This window comes from Vombatus ursinus, unplaced genomic scaffold (assembly GCF_900497805.2).
Source record: "Vombatus ursinus unplaced genomic scaffold, bare-nosed wombat genome assembly UNPS02014779.1, whole genome shotgun sequence".
Classification (NCBI taxonomy): Eukaryota; Metazoa; Chordata; class Mammalia; order Diprotodontia; family Vombatidae; genus Vombatus; species Vombatus ursinus.
Window position 1 is genome coordinate 493,222 of NW_020954557.1, and position 18,087 is coordinate 511,308.

At 35.4% G+C, this 18,087-nt stretch overlaps 1 protein-coding gene across 14 annotated transcripts in view; it reads left to right on the forward strand.

Annotated features, from left to right (window-relative positions):
• LOC114045671 (bromodomain adjacent to zinc finger domain protein 2B) overlaps window positions 1-18,087 on the forward strand; it is a 342,755-nt gene that overhangs the window by 45,815 nt on the left and 278,853 nt on the right. For 2 of the 14 annotated variants that reach the window (XM_027865749.1, XM_027865750.1), the window contains exon 2: window positions 11,230-11,292. The exons of the other annotated variants lie outside the window; for them this stretch is intronic. The gene's annotated coding sequence lies outside the window, so the exon portion shown is untranslated. The remainder of the gene's footprint in view (window positions 1-11,229; window positions 11,293-18,087) is intronic. 14 annotated transcript variants of the gene reach the window in all.

Here is an 18,087-nt window from a genome sequence, read left to right on the forward strand (position 1 = left end):
CTTTCAGTGGTTCCATGCTTCTCCCTACAACCAGAACTCATCTCCTAATAATACTAATGCTCTTCCAGTGGTAATGAGAAAAGTAGTTGGATCAGGTAGAGTAGACCCAAGTGTTGCCAGAAGGAACACAGTTTTGAAGATGAGTAGGTATCTCATCTCAAGGGATTTGAAGGGAAAAATACCAGATAAATGGAAATAATCTTGGACTTTATTAACAAAAGGGGAGTTGACTAAAATCATCAATAAATATGAAGGCATATGCCTATTTCTTTCTAAATAAAATGTTCATAAAAATAGTCTATACACATATTGACAACATTGATGAAGGAATTTAATGGGAATTGGCAAGTTTTTGAAAGCAATATGCTTCTGTAGACCACTTTTTTGCCATCACATAGTTGAATGATGTAGAGAATAAAAAAATCACATAATGCTTATTTTTTGATGACTATAAAAAAGTCTTGAGAAAGACACTATCTGAAAGGCTTTCTTCTAGCAACATGTTTCCTATGCACATGTCAAAATTATATCTTTAAAGGAATCTTTTATAATAACCGAGATCATCTTGTTCAATGTCATTCTGATCATTAATATCAATCAAGGTAAAAGCAGAAGTTTGCTCCCCTCTGGTGTCTGCCACTGTCATGTCATGGAAGAAATCTTGTGCAAAGTGTACTCACCTGTAGAAGGTGAGCTCCTCAAGATTCTCCTCTTTGTGGACTAAATTGTGTTGATTTAATGAAGCTGTAAAACATTTGGAACATTTTAAAGGAAATCCATAAACACTCCGAGTTTAAAGTTTGACCTAACTATTCGCACAGGAAAACCAAGTTGGTGAAGATTGCCTCCAATTAAAAGGACAATTCATAGAGTTTATTCATATATGTGTGTATAGACATATTATATATATATACACACACACACACATATATATATACACACATATATGCATTCACAAATTATCATTCACATATGCATTTTGATTCAGCAATAGCACCACTAGGTCTGTATCTCAAAGAGATTAAAAAAGGAAAAGGACTTATATACACAAAGATGTTTCTAGCAGCTCTTTTTGTGGTGGCAAAGAACTGGAAATTGAGGGCATGCCCACCAATTGAGGAATGGCTGAACAAGTTGTGATGTATGATTATGATGGAATACTATTGTGCTATAAGAAATAATGAGCAGGATGCTTTCAGAAAAACCTGGAAAGACTTACATGAACTGATGCAAAGTGAAGTGAGCAGAACCAGGAGAACATTGTACACAGTAACAGCAATATTGTATGATAATCAAATGTGAATGACTTAGCTACTCTCAGTGATACAGTGATCTAAAACATTTCCAAAAGACTCATGATGAAAAATGCTGTCCACCTCCAAAGAAAGGACTAATAGAATCTGAATGCAGATGAAAGCACACTTTTTAAAAATTTTCTTTATTTTTCTTGTTTGTTTTTTTGGTCTGTGTTTTCTTTCACAATAGGATTAATATGGAAATACATTTTGCATGACTGTACATGTATAACCTATATCAAATTGCCTTCTCAATGGAGGAGGTGGAGGGAGGGAGAAAGGGAGAGAATTTGAAATTTAAAATTAAAAAAAAAACAAATGTTAAAATTGGAAAAAAGTATTAAAACAAACTAATGTCTGCCCAGTGAGGAAGACGATAGACTTTTTATTATATGTGATGTGGCCTTTGTACTTTTATTAATGAAGCCTGAGATTATATTAAAATTTTAGTAGTCATTCAACAGTTGATTTTTATTGATTTATGATTGGAGTGTTTTCTTTCTTATCTATACTGCTGCTAAAACAAAACATCCTCATTCTATATATAATTTTTTGAAAAGACCTTAATGCAGGACTCATTATAGTTGATTTTCAACTGTGTAGTTTGTCCTTCATTCTTGAAGAGGACCATGACATCAGGGAGATGATGACATGATTTGCAATTGACTTTGATTTGAGGGAGGGTTGTGCAAAGTCACCAGCCTCACTTTCTCCTCCAGAGCTATCTGAGTCCAGTGGTCAGATAATGATGACGGGAACTGGAGATGGCCCTGGATGCAGTGGGAGACGATGGCCCTTTTAAGCGTTTTGGTCCAGCATTCCAATCTGTTAACTAATTTCAGAATCTTGGAGTCATAGAATTTTGAGTCAGAAAGAATATTAGAAATAATTAGTTCCAATTCCCTCATTTTATAGAAGAGGAATGTGAAGCCCAGTGAGGTTAACATGCATAGGATAGCAAGCAGAATGTCAGTAGACTGAAACCAAGCCTCATACATATAAATCTCTCTCTTTTTACATTTAATTTTAATTTTATTTTTTTCTGTTACATGTAAACAAAAACTGTATTTTAAAATTTATTTTATTTTATTTTATTTTAGGCAATTGGGGTTAAGTGACTTGCCCAGGGTCACACAGTTAGTAAGTGTTAAGTGCTTGGTCTGAGGCCGGATTTGAACTCAGGTCCTTCTGATTTCAGGGCTGGTGCTCTATCCACTGTGCCACCTAGCTGCCCCTTAAACAAAAAATTTTAATGGTAATTCCAAATTCTCTCCCTCTTTCCCTTCCCCTCCCCCTTCCTTGAGAAGGCAAGCAATTTGATATAGATTATACATGCGCAGTCAAATACATATAAATATCAATCGGAAAGCTTCTCCCTTTTATTTTGTAATCAATTATATTTGAAATTCCTCTCAGTATTTAGTGCAACAGGGAAACAGTGTTGTGGAAACTAGAGGGCAAGATGGAAGCATTTGTGCTGGCAAGATTCCCAGTGTTTGGTGAGAGTTCAGATATTTGTGATAGGGTCAATCAAAAGACCTGATCCTAGTTCTTAAGGCTCTCCCTGTAATTCTGCCATGCTATAGAGTTTCACTCTCTACACAAACTTTTTCTGATCCTCCGCACTAGTCTACCTTCTCCCTCCCTCTACCCATGACTTTGTTTTTACTTTGTATATATTTCACATGTACTTGTACTGTACATTATATATGTTATTTCCCCAGATATATCGTAAGCTTATTGAGGACAGATACTGTTTCGTATTTGTCTTTGTATTCTCAGCCTAGTATAATGCTTGTCACATTAATTATTTAATAAATGCTTGATTTATCTTTTTTTCTCCATGTCTGCTTTTTACTGTTGCCTTGTCTGAGATCATGACTGTTACTTTAATATCCTCCTAAAACATATATAAAACAGGTATAGGTATATAGGCAGTCACTTAGATTTCCTTCACTGAGTGTCATGTCTTGTCTGTCTGCCTCAGTTCCTGAATACCTACAACTATATTCAGTATTCTGGGTTAATGCAGTATCTCCAGTAAGTGCCTAACAATGTGTAAATATGTTGTTAATATAGTTGACAATCTATTATCACATTAATAAAGAGCCATTATCACAATAAGGGAATGAGGTACAGGGGAAATAAATCTTAATTAATGAAAAATATTCAGGGCACAAGTCCTTTCTTATATAGGGATCTTCATGAGGGTATTGCCCACTTGGGAATAAATTAGAAGGTGCACATAGAGGTGAACCAGCTCTCTCATGTTTTATCTATGTCTGACCCTTTCCATATTGTCCAGAGAAAATGCATATGTAACTTCTGAGTTTATCAAAGGGTTGCCCCCTCCTTTTGAGTCATAGGCATCTCTGATGGGAATAACAACCAGCTCTACCTCTTCCCTTTCCTTTTGGAGATCTTCAGGAAGCATCCTGGGGTATTTTTATAACTTGACCCAGTTGTCAGTGAGGAAGATAGGAGACAGAACAGTCAGACAGAGGAGTCAGACAGAAAAGTCAGACAGAAAATAGGACTGTCTCCAAACACCCAAAGGCTAGATAGGAGGTTCTAATATTGTCCTCATTTCTATTTCACTGCTCACTATAGACAGATAGTCCTAGTTGACTCTTCTCTTAGGACTAGTTGGTTTATGAAATTATTACATTGGACCCTGTGCTGACAATGTTGTGCCTCTTTTACAGCTCTGGGGACCAATCAGTCAACAAGAATTTATTAAGTGTTTTCTATGTGCTGTTGTGCTAAGTTCTGGGGATACAAAGAAAGGTGAAAGAGAAGGAAGACTAACAAGAGAGTGGAGATGGTAGTAGGGGATGGGATTTAGGTTACATGTAGAAAATTTCCCATGTCTTCGTCCAGGACTGGAGTGAAGGGGATTGTGGAGAAAGGCCTCTGAATGGTGTGAAGTGAGGCAGAGAGAAGGGGTAGCACTCTATGAATAGCCTCAATTTTTTTTTTAGTAAAGCCTATGAGGCAGGGTCTTCAGCTGAGAGGATAAGAATACTGTGCAAGGCCTGAGAAGAGATGAGAAGGTCCTTCTTTGGTACAGGCATCTTTACACCTTTTGCTATGGGGTCATAATTGGCCAATCATGTCTCAGGTGGGTCATAGGATCGTATATTTAGGTCATCTACTCCAATCTCTTCATTTTGCAGGTGAGGAAAATAAGGCCCCAAGAAATTAAGTGACTTGCCTGAGATCACACAAGTGGTTGATGGGGTAGATCTGGGATTTGAGCTCAGGTACTCTGACATCAAACCTAGCACAATAACACACTTATGCTCCTGCACTTTTTAGAATGACCCACTTAGCCAAGATAGCCCATGTCATTTATTTCTTGGAGTATATGACCTCCCCATAAGGTCACAAACAGAACATGGGACTCCTATTGGCTAGTTACCTTACAGCACACTTAGTATCATAGATCATTCCAGAAGAAACAGCTATATTACAGTATATGTGACAGATCATTTCAGAACAAGCAGGGCTGTGATCCATAAGACAGGCAGCTCTGACCATTCTACAAGTCACTCAAATGGGTCCCTGTTTTTCTGAGACCAGCTTGGTTGCCTCGTAGTTGATATGTCACTTTTCTTTCTCTTCCCCTTGGGATGTGGGTGATATGACTCCCACTTGGGTCAGCACCTCCTCCACAGCCTTTTGGTGTTGAAAGAGATGCTTGAAAGCTTTTCATATGGCTTTTTGTTGCCTTTTTTTTTTCTTCTGGAACAACTGAGTGGTGTTGCAAATTACTATAAGCTATTTCTTATAGGTTTCTAAAGGTAAAGAGTAAAGAACTGGTATTTCCAGTGAATGGCCTGTGACTTAGAGGGAGAGAGTCATATATGTCAAGATACATGAATATGGTGACCTTTTGTCTAAAACACACTTTTTAAACACATGAACATTAAAAGCTATTATGTTATTAAAGAGTAATAGAATATGCTTACTTTTACTCTTCGGTTTCAGAACAGTATTTTGTTTATCATTGTATTTGATGAAAGATTAGTAACATGTCTTTAGATGTCAATGTTAATGATGTTTTAGTTTTCATTTTGGTTAGCCCTAAACATGTATGTGGCCTCCAGTAAATATTATTTGGGGCATAATTTTATATCACCTTAGCTACTGGTGGTTAAATGTCTCTGGGGCAGCACATAGAAAAATCAGATGCAGAGGCTGATATTTCTTTTGCTGTTAATGGAATTGTGTTTGCCAGTTGTAAAGTGCTGAGTCAGCATAAGATCCAATCACATTTTATCCATGAAATGTAAGAGTCAGTGAAAACTGAATTCAGTGATCCAAAGATGTTTTCAACACTTGCAGCATTATTTATTTTTTAAAGCATTGTCTGGAGATAAATTTTCATAAGTGTTTAATCTTGATCAAAATACCTAATCACAATGCAGACCTTTCTCTTAGTGCTGACATCATTTCTTTCATCCATCAAAATAGTGAAAGGTCCTGATCTGGCTTGATTCACAATTTGGTTGTGTGTGATGTGCTGACAGTGCTTTGATAATGCATGTATTTTTTGTTCTTTCATGGAAAAATCTTCTGCAAGAGCTGAATGTCAGGACATTCTTTTGATATGCGTCAGAAACATGAATAAGGTTTCTGTACTGTAGCTACTTGGATAAAGAGTGCTTCTGAATGTGTAACTTTTTTTCTTATTAAATGGTTTGAAATTAATTAAGAAAACATGAATCTGATGTAACACAGTATAATGAGTGGGCACTAGGCTTTTTTAGAAGCCAGGATGACTAAAGGTAGGTAACAGACCCTGTATGTTTGTATGAGTAATGTCTTGTCTACTGTGTATCTGCAGGGCTGATTTGAATTCATTACTTTTAACTCTGCAGTGGAGACTAGTTGAAAAAATGGTTCTTCAATTACTTTAAAACAATTAAAGAGCCATATTTTTCCTTTTTAAGTTTAAATCATTTTGTATTTTCCCCCTCCTTCACATAGTCCCTCTTTCATCTTCACAAGCTTTAATTTTTAAAACATGATCTATCCCCAGAGTATTTAAAGAAAGATGAACTTGTGGTGAGAAATAGATGAAAACAGAGTACTGTAGCATCTACTCCATGCAGGTGAACATGTAGTTGGATTCATGACTTCTGAAGCATTCTGGTATTAGATTTCAAGGATAAGTATGTAAGGGAAATTGTAATTCATAGAAATCTGCAGTGTAGTCTTGTACTTTTAATTTTAAAACTTGCAGAAGAATTGGTGAATTTGGAAGATTTTGGCATTTACTTATATAGTAGTAGAATTGATTGATTCTATGAAGCTGTGCTGTGAATTCCAAATATAAACACAACATTCTAATTAGGCTTTACTATTTATTTTTAGCTGTATGCTTTTCCTCTCTCTTGCCTTTAGTCATCCCTTTCCCCCGTCTTGAATGCCATGTTATTCCTCTTTGCCTATTGATCAATTGAAATCCTAACTCTTTTATGGATTGTTCTCCATTGATTCCAGCCAGATGTTATCTCTCCTGTCTTTGAATTCCTATAGCAGTACTCTTTGTACCTTTTGGGGTATGTGTGAGTATGGTACAATGAAAAAGAACTCTGGATCTGGAATCAGAGGACCTGGGTTCAAATCTTGTATTAATCTTGGGCAAGTCATTTCCCTTCTCTTGCTCTTAATTTTTTAATCTGTAAAATGAGGGAGGTGGAATAGATGATCTCTAAACTCCCTTTGAGTCCTAAATTTGTGATCCTGTGTCAGCACATTTACCTTGTATTTTACTTATCTATGTGTCCTCTACTGGGCTTTCTGTTCCAGGAATTACAAAGAGGAGATACATACATATACATATATACGTGTATATATACTTATGATATACAACTGTGCCTAGCATAATGCCTTGTATATCATAAGCACCATCAAAATATTTGTTGAATGACTTTTTCCCCTACTGTGACTTTCTTCTCTTTACTCTCTGTTTTGTACAGTTAACACCTTTTTATTTATTATGCTATTCTCTTAATTATCCATACTATACAGTTAATGTCCTTTTTAACATATTAATGTTTTGTTTATATAATATATAATATTGCACTGTTCATTGTTTCATATATGAATTTATCTTTGCAATTGGGTTGCAAGGTCATTGGGACCGATACCTTAATATCTCATGGTGTAGAGAGAGACTAAGATAAATATGGAATAGGTCCTCAACAAGTACTTATTGACTGATTGGTACTTATTCAAAAGAGGATATCATAAATAATTGATGACAGTGTTGGGAAAGAGTTTATTGTTTTTATGCTATTGTTATGCCTTTCTTCTGGAGATTTCTTTTTATTTTCTTTCACCTCATAGTATTTATTTATTCTATTGGATGATTTTTATTACTTTCCCCTTTTTTCATGTCTACTAGTGTTTCATGGTTTTATGGTAAATACAACTAAAAATATTTTATGCTATTTATGATTATTTATATTGTTCAAGTTGCAAAAGAATACTTTTTCATGTCTAGGGGCAGGGTTGGGGAAAGGAGGAAGTCCCATGTAATGTCTACATACTTTTTAGGCAACCATTGATTATAATTGTTGGTTACCTAAAGACCTGTAAATGCAGGTCTTTCCAACACCAGGTTTTGTATCCATTATGCCTATATTTCAGTAGATGTGGACTGAAAATGGTAATAATGATCCCTTTATATTCATGATTTGAAACTTTCATATAGTTTCCCTTCCTTTCATATTATCTTTCTCCTCATTCATCTTATTTTTTTGTTTTGGCATTTTTGTTGGCCATTTGTCTTTAAATTGTTTAGATATTTGCCTGTTTTGAAGACAAAAATTGGAAAAATATTGTTAGACACGTGATTAGATAAAAGCCCTATTAACAAATAGGTTGTCATGTTCTGAATAGATTTCTATCTTTTTTTTTCTTTTTTCCTCATTATTTATATATTTTATCTTACTGCAGCAGATAATTATCAACAAAAATCTAAAGAAATTCTTCACAAAATACATTCCTTCCAAAATAGTTAGGGGAAATGGCCTAGCAGAGTGATTGTGACTGATTGTATGTTTTCCGGAATAGTTGAAGAAAGTCAGAGTTCTAATGGGGAAGGGAATAAGCATTATATAATACCTAGTATAGGCCAGGACTGTGCTTTACAAATATCATCTCATTTACTCTACCAGCAGTGCCTGTTTTCCTACAGTTTTTCTTTCCTACAATTTCTTACAACATTTAAACTTTCTATTTTTTTTTAACCATCTCAGCCAACTTTATTAATATATAGTGATAATTCAGTGTTCTAATGTGCATCTCTCTGATTATTCAGGATTTTCAGGATTTTTCAAATGGTGAATGACTATATATTTCTTCTTTTGAAAAGCATTTTAAAAATATCTTTTGACCACTTGCCTATTGACAAAATTTTCTTATTCCTTAAGAATTTTTGTCTTTCATGGAGATTGCAGATGTTGTACTAGACTTTAATAAGAAATGTTTAATGCAGTTTTTCTCCCAAACATAGCCTTTCTTGTTGCTTCATTGATTGGACAAAAGTTTTTTAATTTTATATAATCAAAATTATCTAAATGGTCTTTTATAATCTCTGCTATCCTATGCCTGGTTATGCATTTTCTCCCTATACACAGTTCTGCTTTCCACTTTTTAATGCTCTACTTTGATATACTTAGATTTTTTTTTTAGCCATTTGGAATTATTGTGGCATATTTATTAGATGCTGGCCTGAACTCATCTTTTGCCAAATTACTGTCTAGTTTTCCAGGTACTACTTGTAGAATAAAGTGCAGCTGTGACTAAATCATTCCCTTGCTCAAGGAGCTTTAGTCATCCTCCATTGCTTCTGAGATCAAATACAAATTTTTGTTTGGCATTTAAAATCCTTCACAGTTTGATTCCTGCCTATTTTTCCAGGCTGATTATATATTTACTCCCCTTCGTGCACCATATGCTCCAGCCAAACTGGCCTAATTTTCTTTTTCTATACATGATATTCCATTTCCCTCATCTGTGCCTTTTGTACAAGTTGTCAGCTATGCCTGGAATTCTCTCTTTCACCTTGACTTCCTTGAATCCCAAGCGTCTTTAAGGCTTAGGTTACGTGGCATAACCTTCAAGGGGTCTTTCTACTATGTTGTTAGAACCCGCTAGTCATATCGGAAAAGTCTCCTGGCTACTTTTAAGATTCTTTAATAATAAAGCTCTGAAAGTTGATAACTGTATTTCTGGGTACATTTAATTTGAATGACTCCTGATGGTATCCTCTGAGTTCTGCCAATTTACAGCCAGCCTTCTCTTTTCAATACTTCTGGGCAATTTTCCTATATGATTTTCTAAAATCTTACTTGGTTCTTTGTTTCATCATGATTTTCTTGGGGATCAGTAATTCTTACTATCTTGCCTAATTCAATCTTCAGAGTCTGTTAACCTTGGTTTTGTAGAGGCTACAAGTCTTCTGATTTTGTTTTCTTTTGATTTTGTTCTGATATTTATTATTCCATTTTTTTCATTTTTGTGTCCCACTTCTGTGATTTTCTGCCACTGATTTATTAACATTTTCTACTGCTTGCTCAAAACAACTCATTCACTTGGTAAAATTTTTATTTCTTATATCTACCATGTTTATATCACCCTTTAATTGTTTTATTGAGCTACTGGAGGTTATTGTAAATGTTTCTGGGGGAATCTAATTATTGTTTTTATGTTATTGTTATGCTTTTCTTCTGGAGATTTCTTTTACCTCATAGTATTTATTCATTCTATTGGATGATTTTTATTACTTGCCCCTTTTTTCATGTGTTTCAGCAAGGTTTTCCCTATGAGGGATTCTCCCCGGCTCTGACCATTTTTTTTATTGTTGATTTAGTTTATTTGGTTCATTTCTTATTGAATTTGATTTAATTCAGCAAGTATTTATTAAATGCCTGCTATGTGCTAGGCATTGTGCTAGGTAGGTACTGCCCTTGAAGAGCATACATATTTTTGGAGAGAGATAACTTGAAATAATAGAGTGGAATTGGGCTAAGACAGAAATTTTTTAAGTGTCCCAGAAATACTACTATTACAATGATCCAACGAACATTTGTGAAATGCCTCATATGTGTTAGACTCTGTGCTAGGTTCTTGGGATACAGATAGCAATGCAACAATCCCTGCCTTTAAGTAGTTCATATTTTATCAGGAGGGAGGACAACATGTATATAGATAAGTATGTAGAAAGTAAGTGCAAGGTAATTGGAGGTGTGGGGAAGGAAGGCTGGAGAGATCAAGGAGGGTTTTCTGCAGATAATGGCATTTGAATGGTATTTTGAAGAGAAAAAGGGATTCTGAGGCACAGATGAGGAGGGAGTTCCCTGCAAGTAGGGTGGGCAGCCGGATAGAATATTCTTTGTGAGGGATAGCATAGATTAGCATGAATGACATTTTGGCTGGACCATAAAGTGGATGGAGGGAAGTGAGGGATAATTAGACTGGAAAGGTAAGTTGCGGCCAGTTTGTGAATGGGTTTAAACACCGCATAGATTCTTCAGGGACTCTTTTCTTGGGCTTTAGGAAAATCCTTTTTTTAATTGCTTGGAGGACAGATTGGAGAGGGGAGAGACCTGATACAGGAAAACCAACTAGGAGACTTTTGCTGTAATCCATGTGGAAGGTGATGTGGGCCTGAACTAGAATGGTAGCTTTGGAAATAGAGAGAAGGGGGTAGAAGTAAAAGATATTTTGGAGGTAGGAACGACGAGATTTGGTGACTGATTTTATACATAGTCTGAGTAGCAATGAGGAGTTGAGTATGAAACTGAGGTGATAAACATGGGTGGCCAAAGGGATGGTGGTACCCTCATTAGAAATATGGTTTGGATTTGTAAAGCCAAAACTCAACTTTCCATGTAATTAGAGTAAATTCTTACCACAGGTGAATGACTTCACAGTTGGAATGAGCCATCATCTCTCATCAATTTAATTAATTGAGATAAAAGTAAGTACTATTGTTTTCCCATTCAGCTATGCTTTTTGTATTCTAAGACTATTTTATTGCAATAGCTAAGCATAAACATTATGCCTAAATGTTATTTGAACTTAGAGCAAGGTTTAAAAAATACAAATATGTAGTAGCATCAGGTATTTTTCTTCATTCTGTTTAACTTTTCTCAATAATTGTCAAATCTAAAACTCAATTTTCATTAGTCCTGAGTCAAACTTTTAACTCATACTTCATGGGACTTTGTGGGATTCAGAGAAGCTTTTTATAAAAGCCTTTGCTTTTCTTATCTGTCAGTAACTTCAATCACAGGCACAGAGTCTACTTTGGATGTTTAGCTATTTACTTCCATTAATTAAAGAGATACCCTTGACAATCTTTCTGCCTCATCTATGCTCAGCTTTATGATTGTTATTTGAAACCTTTGTTTGTCAGTGGGAAGTCCCAGCCCAAAGGCTTGTAAATTTGTATGTGTCTATGTTCTGGGGCTACCCCATGGTTTCACATTCAATGTGCTGCCCCTGTGGGGGGGCACCAAGAATCCTTGCCCAGTGACAGGAGCAACAGGGAGAAGCAGTTAGAGCTGGGCTCTAGTACCTACCCAGTGTGGTAGCAAGGAGGGCCATCCACATGTCCATGTCATTCTCAGCCTGCCAGAAGTAAGCAGCCCGCCTGGGGGTCAGAGTCCACCTTCACACTGATCTTGTTGACTCTAGGCATTGGCTGCATCACAACCACCTTCTTCTTACCCCAGTAAGTTTCATTTTCCTGACTGGAGCCAAACCATTCCTTCTGAATCTGAGTCATATTAAGGACATCTGTGTCAAGCAGTGCCTCCTCAATGCTCTCAAATTCGTCCTGCTCAGTCCCTCTGGAAGCTACAAAAGAGAAGACATCAGGTGGCATGTGCAGCCTGGGGGGTGCCACATAGTGCAGGCTGACTCGATACTGGGTGAGTAGGCAGGCAAGGGAATGTACTGTCCATCCATGTTTGAGATCTCCTATCATTGTGATCGTCATGCCATTGACAACTCCTCTAGAATGGTAAAGACATCCATCAAGGCCTTTTAAAAAAAAAAAATTTAGCATTTTATTTTTCCCAATTGCATGTAAAAACAATTTTAACCTTCACTTTTTACAATTTTGAGTTCCAGATTCTTTCCCACCCTCCCTCTCCTTCCCCATAATTAAGAAAGCAATCTGTGTGTGTGCCTTTTTCTTTTTTGGGGGTATCAAACACCTGGTTCTCAAAATAATTGTAAATAAATAAACGTCCCTTTGCTCAAAAAAAAGCAAGCAATTTGATAAAGATTACACCTGTGCATTGTTTCCATGTGGCATTGAAGACCTTATCTGTAGCTCCTTGTCACCACTATGGGTTGGTTCTCATATATGAAAGCTTCCTGCTTATCCTGAGAAAACTTACATTGCTAGAAAGTACTACCATGCTCAATCAGACTAAAGCATATGTCTCCTTTTTCCTTGCCTAAAATCATAGATATAAATTACAAAACATAGGAATAATTATAGATATAAATTAAAATACATAGGCATGATTAAATGTGCTTTGCTTTTTTCCAGTTTTGTGCTTTGTATTTCCCCAGATAGCAAAAGAAGTTTTGCAACCTAATTTTTTTTCTATCTTTATTTTTTACTCTTTCTCATTTAAAATTTGCCTTCTTTCTGTGTACAAGTTCTTCTTGTAGAATTTGAATTAAGACAGGAACTCTTTGTGTGTGTGTGTGTGTGTGTGTGTGTGTGTGTGTGTTTTGTTTTGTCTTTTGTTTCCTTACTTCTTAGGGCAGTGCCTTTTAGGTAGTAGGTAATGTTCAACAAACATTAATGTTTGTTGAAATGAATTGCTCTTATTAAAGGGCCAGCATAGAAAATAATTTTTTAAACACATTCCAATAAAGCCAAGATTTTTAAAGTTATAAAGTAGTTTTTCATAGTAACTAAGGTAAAAATTTCAATATTCTGACAACCTAAGAAATCTTAAATAATAGGCCCTAGGGCCTAGGCCTATCAGAGAGTCCCTAATTTTTATTTAAAAAACAAAATTTAAAGAGCATTTTCAATTCTATAATGAATAATAAGTTCATTTCAAACCTAATTTTCAGCCTGACACAAAGAAAATGTATTAGGGGAGTTGTTCTTGCTGTTGTAGAGTGAAAACTGGGCTGACTGTTCCCAATGAATGGAATGAAGAAACAATGCTTGTAGAAGGTGTTTCATAAAATGTATTTCTATAACACATTGTGGCAATTTCTTATTATTTGATACTTAGTTGAACTTTATTTAACTAAAATATTTAATTTGGAGCATTTAAATTTAAATTTAAAAAATTCTTATCTTCCTTTGTTCCCTTTGATATCTAGTTCTTTTAAGTTCTAATAGTGTATTTTCTATATGAAGGTCTCATATTTTGCAATAAATATGAGCAGAAAACTTTCTTAGAGATATTTTTACAAATCTTCCAATGTATTTTAATAGAAAGTACTTATTTCTGATACCATTCTCTCTAAGGTTACCAGTAATTTTTAATGGTCAGATCCTATTGCCTCTTTTCAGCCTTTATAAACTTTGTGATTGCTATACAACATTTGGTCACTGAACCCATCCTCTTTTCCTGGATATTCTCTCTTCCCTGGGTTTTTGCGACACTATTCTTCCCTGGTCTACCTACCTGTCTGAATTATCCTCCCTTTTTTTCCAAGATCATTAACTATGCCCTACCCCCTTTGCCTGAGTGTCCTCTCTATTTTCTGTTATGATCTTGTCTACTCACATGTATTCAATTATTATCTCTATTCAGTTGGCTCCAAGATCTGCCTTCATTCCTCATCTCTCTCTGAGTCCCACAAAACTAACATCTGTTGGACATTTCCAGCTGGATGTCCTGCAGTCTTCTTAAACTCACTATATTCAAAACAGAATTCATCACCTTTTATGTTCAACATTCTGCTTTTCCTGACTTTCCTAAGTTCTGTTGAAGGCATTACTGTCCTTTCAGACATCCATGTTCACAGTCTAGGTCATCTTCAATTCCTCTCTTCTTCATGTTCCATATTCATTCTCCTGCTAGATTTTGTTGATTCTACTTCCACATCTCTCTTGTACATTCTCTTTTCTCCATTTCTTGAAACACCACTCTAAATCTCCCTACTTTTTTCAAATTTTCAAATTTTGTTAAATTACGTATTCATTAACATCTGTTATATAATTATTAATGAGATGTATGCTTTTAAGTAGTATGTTACTCTTTCATCTGAGGCCCTCAAAGAACTTTATACATAGTAATTAACTAAAATTCACAACAGCTTCTTGAAGGAGATAATTAATCTATTATATACTGTAGAAGAAATTACATTGAGGCATTAGGAAGTTGTTCAAGGTTCCACAATGACTATGTCAAATCTCATAATACAGACCAGGATAACTTGGTTGCTTTCTGTAAGCACTAGACTATTATTATCTTACCAATAAGTCTAAGAAAAAATGGCCTTAGTTCTTAATTAATATCACCTAGAAATTTATAGAATAAATGATTTAAATACTGGAGAAAGGTAATCAATCACATGATTGAACCTGTTAATTTGAAAGCATCACAATGTTGGTCATTTTCAGCATTAGGTTTTTTTGAGACTAAATCAACTCTTTTTTGCCTTTCAAAATCTCTTAAATTTCTTTTGCATGTGTGATTTTTAAAATTGCTTAGCTTCCTTAATACTAGAGTAGATTTTTCTTTGAAGTAGAACTGGTATAAACTGTGTCATTCGAAGTTTTGTTTGGCTGTAAATGTTGGGCAATTGAAACTTTTTTATCCATGAGGAAAGTAAAAAAAAAAATTCAGTTGTAGTGTTAATGTTTTTAAAATTTTTTAAAATTTTTTTCCAATTTTCTTTTCCTCTTCCAACTGAACAACAAAGAATAAAATTCTCATAATATATCTATTGGTCAAAGTGAATTCCATTATTGAGTGTATCAAAAATATATATGTTTCATTTAGCACTATGAGTTTATCACCTCTCTGTCACAAGATGGGCAACATGCTTCAGCATTGGTCCTCTGGAATTCTGGTTTGTTATTACATCAATCAGAATTCTAAAGTCTTAAAAATAAATATTTTTGTACAGAAGGCTCTTTTTCCTTTCAGTCATCTCTTTGGGATGTATGATGAGTTGTGGTACTTCTGCAGCAAAGGGTATTCATCTTTAGTGACTTTTTTGGGCATAGTGCCAAATTGCTATCTAGAAAGGTAGGACCCATTCATAATTTTACCAGTGGTGCATTAATGTACCTATTTTCCCCATAGCCCCCAAAACTTTGTTATTTTTATCTTTTGTAATCTTTTTCAATCTATGAATATGATGAGGAAGTTGAATTGCCTTAATTTATATTTCAAAAAAATTTGTGGTTTGGAGCACTTTTCCCTTGATGTTGGAGCATCAATCCAAGTTGATAGCATGGATTTCTTTGAAAAGTGCCTGTTTATATCCTTTTGCCATTTACCAATTTAAGGAATGACTCTCCTTATAAATTTTAGTCACTTCCATATACATCTTGGAAATGAGACTTTTATTAGAGAAAATTATTGCAGGAATTTTTTTCTCCATTTATGTGTTTCCTCTCTAGTTTAACTACATTGTTTTTGTTTGTTGAAAACCTTTTTATTATTAAAATCATTCATTTTATCTTCTCCATCCCTTGTTTGGTCACGAATCCCTTCCCTGTGAATAGATCTGAAAGATAATTTCTTCCTTGAGTCTCTGATTTACTTATTATGTCACCTTTTATGTCTGTTATGAATAAGTTTGGAATGTATCTTGATATTTGGTGTGAGATGTTGGTCTGTACTTAATTTCTGTCATACTACTTTTCCAGTTTTCCAGGCAATGTTTGTGAAATAGGTTCATCCTTACTCCATTAACTAGAGTCAACTCTTTAATTATTACAGATGAGAAACTGAGTGCCAGAGAGCTTAGGTGACTCTAAGTGCCCACTGTCACTAAGTTAGTAGGTAGCAGAGAGCTCACATTCTTTGATGTCAAATCCTGAACTCTTTCTACTTTACCACTTTATGTTTCTGGACAACCCTCTCATTTTGAAGAGAAGGAGACTGAGGCTCAGAGAAATTAATAAGATGTTTAATATCTCACAAGGAGCATACAACTGAGATGGAATTCATACTCATCTCCTCTATCTCAAAATACAATGATCTTTGCCCTGTAACACATTGCTTCTTATTTGTGTATCTGTTTCCATCTCATTCTATTAGACTGTATGTTTATTTAAAGCAAGGACTATGATGCATTTATCTCTGTGTTCTCATTACCTAACATAGGACTTGACACAGTGGGTTTTTAATAAGGGCTGCTGAGTAAATGAATGAATGAAGTAGAGGGGCCTTGGGGCTCTTTGGTGTCACTGTGGTCATTTAGAAGCTGCTATTCTACTATATACTTCTTAACTGATCTGGAAGTTTGACCTCTGTTTAAAGCATTTCACCCAGATAAGGTACTTATAGGGTTTTCCTCCTATCTGGGCTCACTGATGTCCATGCAACGGGGAAGTCTGGCTGAAGGCTTTTCACATACTCAATAACCTGTAGGGTTTCTTTTTCATCCATTAAGGTTTACCTGTAGATGCAAATTGTGGTCTGGTGGATAAACCCTTGCCCACATTCAGCACAGGTGTAGGCCTCTTCCTGATACGGACTCTTTAGTGGATGTTGGATCTCTGGCTCCTTTCCACAGTCATGGCATTTAAATAGTTTCTCTCTTGTGACTGTTCTCTGGTGATGAACAAGATGAGCATTTAAAAATGAGACTTAAAATACACATTTCACTGTAGTCACTGCATCAGTATTGTTTGTCCCTTTTTGATGAAACTGGGAGTAATTTCTAGGACTTCTCCATTCACCAAGAGTGCTTCGCTTGGAATAGATATCTATTGGGAAAATCTCTCTTTATTCCCTTTGAGAGGAGGAAGTTTCACTAGGGTGGTAGCACTCATAAGATTTTTCTGAGGGAAATGGGGAATTGTGGGCCACTCCTTATGAACCCTTCTTGTCTCCTGCTTTAGTGACTTGTCCAGGCCTGAAGGGAGGTGGAAGTTTACAGATCTATATCTCATGGTCCTTACCCTGGAGTTCTATCTTTACAGGTGCTCTTTCTACAGTGTGTTTGGGCCCCTCCTGTCATGATCTCCAGCCAAGCACAGCTCCCAACCTTTGGCCTCTTTCCCTCTATCAGTCAAGGCCATGAGGTCTAGTTTTGGAACGGTGATTCTGAGAGCATTCATAAGCATTCATAAGACCATAGCTCTTCCACAACATGATGTTGTGGATTTCCTTCTGTCTAGGCCCCAGATATTTTGCAAATAATCCATACATTTGGAATTTGTTGGCAGGATTAAGATTGTAACTTATTTTGATATTCAAGATTTCAGTTTTTTGCTAGTTTGTAAAAAATTAATTTCTATAAATAATGTCTTAAAGGTTTAAATTTAAATGGACCATGTGTGTCGAATTGAATTTCCAAAAGAACTCGTAGTTTATTAAGGATGATCAGTTCAAGCCATGAAACTGTGTGTAATCATTCTGCAAATGAAAATGCTTATGGTGTTTCTTAATCCAAATAAATTCCTCATTAAAGACATACATACTATATCATGAACAAATGATTTATGCTCCCTATCTTGGATCAATATTTACAGTTACTTTAATGGTCCTTATCTTTGCCTTTTTAAAACTCTGCAGTAATATCAATAAAACATATGTTCTTCATGTAT